This window comes from Centroberyx gerrardi, chromosome 4, assembly GCF_048128805.1.
Source record: "Centroberyx gerrardi isolate f3 chromosome 4, fCenGer3.hap1.cur.20231027, whole genome shotgun sequence".
Lineage (NCBI taxonomy): Eukaryota > Metazoa > Chordata > Actinopteri > Beryciformes > Berycidae > Centroberyx > Centroberyx gerrardi.
Window position 1 is genome coordinate 8237645 of NC_136000.1, and position 9084 is coordinate 8246728.

General features: G+C 46.7%; 1 pseudogene; it reads left to right on the forward strand.

Moving 5' to 3' along the window:
* The first annotated feature begins 5969 nt into the window (after positions 1-5969).
* On the forward strand, positions 5970-7631 carry LOC139929454 (uncharacterized; annotated as a pseudogene).
* The last annotated feature ends 1453 nt before the right edge of the window (positions 7632-9084 follow it).

Sequence of the window (9084 nt, forward strand, 5' to 3'; positions counted from 1 at the left end):
TCCTTCCCCCCCCCCCCCCTCCCCTAACCTCTTTTTTGTCACCTCTTCAAAGCTGCGGTCCTGCCAATTTCATTTGTAGCCGTCTCTCACAATAATGGTAATTGTTTTAATCTCTGATGGTGCTCACTGTTTCCAGGGGTTATCATCATTTGCATGATAATAAAACAGACAGGCATTCAGCCGGACCATTCTGATCTTTCTGAAATGATTTTTTGGTATTATGAAAAGGTTGGACAGTGTCATTAAAATGGAAACCCATTGGGGGAGTTTATTTATTCATTACAGCACAAGACCCACGCCCTCAATATGAGACCTCATGACATTTCAGAATCTTGTCTACATATTATGCCTATTCGTGGCTTCCACAAATGCTAAACAGATGGAAATCCTTGGGACAATGGTGACATTTTTCAAAGTTTGAGAAAAAATTGTTTCTCATTACATGAAAGAAAGTGATTTTTGTTGATGCACAGTAAGGTGATTTAATGTGACTCGACCAAGAATGTTGCAGTTGCCCCTGTGACTTCCCTTCATTCAGCATTAGTTGTGGCTAAATTCTTTTGTTTGTTATAATCAGTGAAATAATATTTTAATGTGGTGAACATTTCTCTATTGAAGGGATGTCATTTCTTGTAAATTTACCATGAGAATACTGTACTGTTGTGCGTAAAACACTGCAACAACAGACTTACATACAGTAATACCTGATTTTCCAATTCTGACAATTTGCATAGTAATGAGGAAGACAGTGCTTCAATCGAAAAGGCTTAAAGACACTGAATCCCTAAAAGAAAAGGGAGATGGAGGGGGAAAAAAGGCAAAACTCTTCAGGGGATCAATAGAGTATCACAAAAAATTCACAGCTGGGTCGTATCGGTTGACGTCTAACGCCCAGTAAACACGAGAAACACCGTGACATCGGCACTGAAACGAGCTTGTGAGCAAACAGTTAGCGAATCTCCTCTTTAAGCAGCCGGTGACAGCCACAATTTACAACGAATGCAGAGAAAATCTGCTCAAGCCAATCCACTCCGGCTGATGACATCAGCTGGGTTGTTATGACGCGCTGCACTGGAGACGCCGCAGCCCACCAAGATCACACTGAAACAGATCTACTGTGACATGCAAATGAATATAAATGGAATATTTTAGAGCCCCACATCCACTTAACTGGAATTAAATATATGGTCCCATAGCGTAGACTAGTGACTTTTCCTGCATGTTGCTGAGTGTTGCTCTGAAGAAATGTTAAAGTGAACATGTTTCCTGGTAGTTATAAACAGATAAATATTATTTTCTTGATAATACATTAACGCCGGTCAGAAATACATTAACGCCGGTCATAATTCCTGGTATTGGTATTTCAGGAAGCAAATTTAGCTCAAAAGTAGTAGCAAAAAGTATATTTATTTACTATTTTCTAAGGTAAGACATGAGTCACATTAATGTGAGGTGGCAGTACCAACATTGTAACAGTAAACTGTCAAAACACAGGGACCTGTTTGTAAAATTTGAGGGTGTCTTCGTGGGAATGAAGCGAGCAGAAGCCACAGGTTTACCATTTCACTGACATGACAGGTAGTATTACAAACATTTAACGGGTCGTATGGCATTTCATTTCCACAGCTCATGTAAACATTATTGAGGCGTTTCATGGAGCAGAGCTTAGCTGGGTATTACACTGCTATCTTTATGTACTGTAATAGACAAAAACCTGAGTGCTGTCACCAAAACAGAACCGGCTTGAATCTCAAAGGAACTTTAGAGTACTATTTCTTTATTCGTTTAAAGGTGTCACAAAACATTTTCGAGTAAAGCTGCTGTAAAATAGAGGTTAGACACCACTAGCGTTTCAGTGTTGGCAGTTTGTTGTGAGCTGGTGGGTAATCATCGAAACAGATTGCACTTTTCTTCCAGAGCTCAAAGAGATTGTGAGAACCAGTGAAGAACCAGAGCTGCCATCTTTTAGTCTCAAGGAGATTGGCCTTTTGAGTCGCAGCTTGGTTCCAGTCTGAAAACAACAGTATAAACAACAATCAAATGGTGCATCTCCAGCTCCAACTTGACACAAAATAGAAATAAACAATTTGTGACATATTTCCATCATATCATCTCTCCTTGACAGGGAATGGATATGGGTTTAGAGGGGGAGAAACTGTCAAACAGTTCGCTCCCCAAAATAGTATTTAACCTTACTTGGGAAACATCAGGAAAAAAATAGGAAAATAAATAAATAAAGGAGCAATAAGTACGATTTTAATATCCCATAGCACAAAGTGGCCATAATATATCTGCAGGGGTTTGATAGGGTTGTTAATCAATACCAATGACTCGATGATTACTTTGCCAAGTGCAGAGATTTCTGGCTTTCAAAACTCACTTTCTGGCCTCTGGTCTGGATTTTGGAACAAAAACTCCCTGAGAGAAATGACAAAGCAGTATTATTATTACAGTAATTTGCATGGTGATATATTCCCTCTTCAATAGAGGTTTCTGTTGGATCTCTCTAGCTCTAATAAGCTAGTTTACTCGTCTCTATTGTGAAAATGTGACTTTATTATTTATGTCTATTACAGGCCACCGTAAGCTGTGCCAAAGACCTGTCGATGCTATTGCAATTCCTTGTTCGCTGATATAGGTCGATTAAAGACTTAGATTACTTAATGCCACTTTAATCAAAATGTGTCAGAGAGCTGGAACATCTCCGGACTGAATTAGAATTTGTAATCTTAGATGATCGAAAACACCAACAAAATATTCAACTGCTGCATCACAAAGTGGAGCAGGAAGGAGATTAGTGTTGAAAGTGCAGTGCTTGCCTTCATTTGCGGATATTTGTGAAATTTGAGCTATGGAGTATGAGGCCTGATGTAAGACTGGCAAAAGATGCGCATGCTAACGCCAGCAGGAGATCCTCACACACAGAGACAAGGCGCATGTGACTTAATTGACCATAATGTGGATACGATCATGGATAATCCCATTTGATAGGCAGGGTTTCACTGTAAAATAGTGCTTTGGATATTATGGAGTATACAGTTATAATTATGGCTGACAGCTCTGCTGGAAACCTTGCCATCATATATGCCTGTTGCCACTTTTAAGTGTCCATATAATCCATATAATCTTGCACGTATGTATTCTTATGTGCAACGTCTGCATTTATTATTTGATGCAGGGGACATCACCTGCTCATCTCGCACCTTTTGCTGTTTTGCACTATAGTGTGGCATCTGTTCAGTTTTGTACCTATTATGGGCTGTTTGGTGACAATTTACTGTTATACATTTATGTAGCAGAGGTATTCTGTTAATGTACTGAAAGCACTTTCCACTGACCCTGGTTATATGGATTTGAAGGAAGAGATTATCAATTTCATTTCAGTTTGTACAACATCAATACATCATGAATCATGTTCAGAACTGTAGATAGACCACACATCTAAAACAATTTGCCTCAGTCCTAAAATGTCAACAATTAGCTCTCAGTTGGTATTCCATATACTGTAGACCTGCCATACCTGTGCATCCTATCTGTCATTTAAACAGGGGATAAAATTAGATCAACTATTTCAAAAAGGTTGAAAGATGAATATAAGTATGAAAAAAACAAAAACAAATAACTTTTGTGAGCACTGCCACCGTTACCTTCACTGTATTCTTTAAAATAGAGCCTAGAGCTCTATGCGCACATGCTTAGGAAATCTCACTTCAATGAAATATGTAAAGTCAGACTACTTAAGGAGAGCCGCAATTATTTAAAGTCCATCAAACTGTGGGAAGTGGTTACTTTTTAATCTTACAATAGGACATGAGCAAACACAAAAAAGAAACAGTGGCTGGAAAGACCAGCATCTACAAAATAAGACAGGCCATTACTCAGCATTAGCCTTCCAACAACAATGTTTAAACAATGAGTATCTCTGCACAAGGCAGCGATTCTAATTTACAGTACAAAATAGATTTTTCTTGTAATCTTCTTTCATACTCAAGCATGAGGAAAAAACAGCTCGGAACAGACATTTAAATTGTATTTACAGTATGTTCCACTGCTGTTATTTTGCACACCCTGATAGTGCTGTAATGACATATTTTCATATTTTTCAAGCATACATTTTTACTTTATATGTTCCAAGGTTGTACTGTAATTGTTGGTTGTAATATGTCTGAATATCCCTCTTTTCTCTATTTTTATTTAGATTCTATTTTCTTTATCCTATTACTATTTGCTGCTGCAGCGACCCAATTTCCCCACAGGGATCTTTCAAGTTTCACCTTATCTTATATTGTATTTAAAGGATAATAAGGTGTTTTTTTAAGTTTGCACTTAAAGTCTGTCCGCACACAATCAGTGTAATCGGAGTTCTCTATCGTATCGAGACTATCTCTCCACACAGTTACATATTCCATATGTACGGGGACTGACCCACTGGGGCAGTTGACGTGGATATCTCTTTAAGACACAACACGTGGCCCATGCACAGGTATATTAAGCCCAGGTGTGCATGTATTCACTGATTCATTGATTTCCACTGTAGGAGTAGGAGACGTGAGAGAAGACACAACGTTTAAAACTTTAAGTTTGGGAAGGAAGATTAGCGAAATATCCACTAACCGTTGTGTAAGAGAGTTGGTCTTCGGGCCCCTCTCGGGATAGCTGGTTTGCCTTTCTTCATTTTTGATAAAGAAATTGAGAGGGGTACTGTACGGCGTATTGCATGATTAGCTCTGCTAACGCGCCTAGGTATAGCCCACTACTGAAGCTGACCTAGTTGGCGGGGGTAGTGTGGCGTCCCTCTCTGCCCGGTGTAGTACGGGAGCGTCGCGAGGTGTATTGCTGTGATCATCCGGCTTACGCATCCGCGCATTCTCCCTTGTGTACAACAAACACACAAAACACATTGTCCACTATCGAAACCGACCAAGTAGGTGGGAATAGCGTGGGGGTTCTCGCTGCTGTGTCCAAGCAACGTAGCAACAGTTAGTCGCTAATGCTACAAACATAAGGCACGGCGTGTGAGTGCACTTCCTGGTCTTCTTGGTGACGTCAGTATGGCAAGCCGGGAGGGACCTCCCTGCATGGGCTGCAGTGTAAAAATGCCTGTGGAGGATGGACATGAATATTGTGTGCTCTGTTTAGGAGTACTAGAGCATGCACTGACAGCTAGGGATAATCCAGCTTCATGCATGAGCTGTTTTTGTATGTCAGCAAGACAAAGAGTTTTGTTTGGGGGTAAATGGCCGCCCACTCCTGCTCAAGGACCGCAGTCGGCCAAGCGCCCCAGGACTGCGGCTCCAGCAGTGCGGGGTGTGGCATGCAAGGGTGCCCCCCCACCCTCCACTATTACAATAAGCTCAATGGGGGGTGAGCGATTTGTATCACATGGGCTTCATGCAACAACTAGTAAACCTCCTGCTCCTGGGCCCCCTGCCATAGAATCATTTGGTGGTCAAGTAGTTGACCACCACCTCTCTTCCTCTGAGTCAGAGAGGGAGGTTGATGTTTTCAACCTAGGGCCCTCAGATGAGGATGATGTGTTCCCTTTGGGGCAGCAGGAGACAGTCATGGAGGAACGTGAGCAGCAGTCACCTCTCCTTCAAGAGATTGTTAGTAGGGCGGCTGCAGCTTTGAATATTGAACTGCCGTCTGATCAGGGGCCCGCCCCCTCCTGCTTTGATGATGAGGCTGGGGGTCGGTCCACACGCTTCCTGATGCCTCTTCTTTCTGACTCTGAGGAGGTGGTCTGAAAGCAGTTTCAGACACCGTCAGGTGCTGGTCGCTGGTCTGGGCTCTGTAGATGCTTGGCGTCGGTTCACAATCGGGAGAGGATAGGCTGTGGGCCGTTACCTCCTATGGACCAGGCTTTGGCAGCCTTGGTGTCTCCATCTAAGTCAGTCCTTGGGAAGAGTAGTTGCCCAAGCAAGAACTGCAAAATGATGGATGCCTTGTTGACTAAGATGCATGGTGCTATGGCGGTCCAGGCCCAGCTGGCTAACACAGGGGCCATATTGGCTCTTTACCAACGCCATCTGACCCAGCAGCTGAAGGAAGAGTGTGGTGCAGAACTGCTAACAGAGTTGCAACAGGTCTCCTCACTTCTCCCTAAACTAATGAGAGAGCAGGCAGAGGCAGCTGGCAAGGCCATGTCAGGACTTTGGGGAGTTAGGCACCACCTGTGGCTGTCACAGTCCATGCTGCAGCCAGAGGACAGGGCGTGTCCACTGAGGTTACCTATAGAGCCGTCTGCCATGTTTGGGCCTGATGCTACTAAGATGCTTCAGCAGGCACAGGAAGCTCGCCGCTGTGCTCGCAAGGTGTCAGGTACTTTAAGGCGGAGCCAGGAATGGCGCTGGCCTCTGCCACATCAGCCTAAGCAACCACAGCCTACCTGGAGTCAGGGGGATCTGAGGGGCTGGCTAGATGCATCACGGTGGGGCAGGTCTAAACGGGGTAGACGAGGCAGTGGTGGCCAGGGGCCACCCCAGCCCTCGCCTCAGTCCTGACATGACATCACCCCCAGCCTGCCCCTGCCCTCGGGGGTTTCGCACATCATGGGAAGCCCTGGGGGCAGACCCCTGGGTTGTTTCAACAATGACCCAGGGGTATCATTTACGGTTTATGAGCGCCCCTCCTGTGACAAAGTTGGCTGTGTTCTCGATCATTGCAGACCTTCAGCACAGAGAGGCTTTGCGCTCGGACATCTCCACTCTCCTGGCAAAGAAGGCCATCAGGGAGGTGGGGCAGGAAAATCGGCAGGCAGGGTTTTATTCCCGATATTTCCTTATCCCGAAGCGGGACAGAACTCTCAGGCCAATTTTAGACCTCAGGGGACTAAACAAGTTCCTCAGGCCTCTGAAGTGCAAGATGTTAACCGTGCCAAGGGTGAAGCAGGCTATCCTTGTAGGCGATTGGTTTGCAACGGTCGACCTCAAGGATGCCTATTTCCAAATACCAATCTGGGAAGTGCACAGGAGATTTCTCAGGTTTGCCTTCGAGGGCAAAACCTTCGAATTCTGTGTTCACCCTTTCGGCATCTCACTAGCCCCCCACACCTTCACCAGGTGTATGGATGCGGTCTTGGGGCCTCTGCGGCAGCAGGGTCTCAGGATACTGAACTACCTCGACGATTGGTTGATATGTGCTCAGACAGAGGAGCAGTGTCATTGCCATGTATTGGTGTTGTTGGCACACATCCAGAGTCTGGGGCTGCGCATCAACACAAAAAAGTGCAGGCTGCAGCCCGCACAGACCACCCAGTTTCTAGGCATGTGGTTGGATGCCAGGGCTGGGTTGGTAACATTGACACAGGAGAGGAAGAATCCCTCAAAAGCTGCCATTTTCGGCTGGGAACCAAGGTTACTTGGAGGCTTTGTCTACGCCTCTTGGGCCTTATGGCGGCATCAATACAAGTGGTGCCATTGGCTCTTCTGCACATGCGTCCGGTACAGAGGTGTCTCTTGCGCCTGGGGCTATGCCCACAGAGACACCTGCAGGCCACAGTGCTGGTCACCAGGAGGCTGCGTGTGGCCCTCACGTGGTGGAAGACCCCAGCCAACATTTCAAAGGGAAGTATGCTTGGTCCAGTGCTGCGTCACCAGGTGGTCTCTGCGGATGCATCCCTGGAGGGATAGGGCACAATCCACGATGACCAGTGGGGGCTGGAGTGTCTCCTGGAAGGGCCAGCATATCAATGCCCTAGAGCTGAGGGCCATTCACCTGGCCCTTTGGCACTTTGTACCGAGTCTGCAGGGCCGTCACATGCTTGTGAGAACAGGCAGCACGGTGGCAGCAGCATATGTCAACAAGCAAGGGGGCTTGGGCTCCCCATGCCTTTGCAAGATGGCACACAGGCTGTGGACATGGGCATGCACACGATTTCTGTCACTCAGAGCCATGCATGTGCCCGAGCAGGTGAACCAGGGGGCAGACCTGCTCTCCAGGGGAGGCCCGTGCCCAGGGGAATGGAGACTGCACCCGGAGGTGGTCGAGGAAATCTGGCGTCGCTTTGGCAGGGCAGTGGCCGACCTGTTCGCGTCCAGAGACAACGCACACTGCCCACTGTACTTCTCCATGGAGAGATTGGCCCCTGAGAGGGCCAATCTGTTAGGCATGGGGCTCGCGCAGTCAGTTCAGACCATGCAGGGTGCTCGAGCACCATCAACGAGAGCAGCATATTCATATCGCTGGGAACTCTGTGTCATGGTGCAGGGCTAACCAAGTTGATGCACTGACATGTACAGCTCCAGAGATGCTCCAGTATCTGCAGGGGCTACTTGAGGCAGGTAAATCACCTTCAATCCTTAGGGGCATGGTGGCAGCAATCAAGGCCGCTTGTGTTGGCAGTAATAGGCTTGCCGAGGGCGACTGCAGCCTCATCTCACAGTTTCTGAAAGGAGCTCAGAGGCTTACACCGTGCAGCAGGAGGTTGGCCATCCCAACATGGGACTTAGGTCATGTGCTGGCGGCCTTACGACAGGAGCCCTTCGAGCCCCTGGAGTCGGTGAACATTAAGTGGTTGTCACTCAAGGTTGCATTCCTCATAGCAGTGACATCAGCTAAAAGAGTGGGAGAGCTACAGGCTCTGTCGACGCACGAGAGCTGCTGTCGATTCCTGCCAGATGATGCAGGAGTAATCTTGCGAATCCAGCATTCCTGCCGAAGGTGCTCTTGGACTTTCATCTGAATCAATCAGTGGAGTTGCGATCCCTCCGCCCCGCCCAGGAAGAGGGTGAGGAGGATCAAGAAGGGTCATGGTTATGCCCAGTCAGAGCCCTGAAGGTCTACATTCAGCGAACAGAGGCATTCAGGAAAACAGACCAGTTGTTTGTTTGCTTTAAGTCCCAGTGCCTGGGTCAGCCAGTGTCTAAATCTAGGCTGTCTCATTGGGTTGTGGAAACAATTCAGCAGGCGTACAAAGGAACTGGTGCACCGGCACCAGTGGGAGTGAGGGCGCACTCCACGCGGGGTGTAGCAACCTCCTGGACCTTGTGGCGAGGCGCCACCCTCTCGGAGATTTGTGCGGCTGCTACATGGTCATGTCCATCTACTTTTGCCAGATTTTATTGCTTGAATGTGGCACCTCCT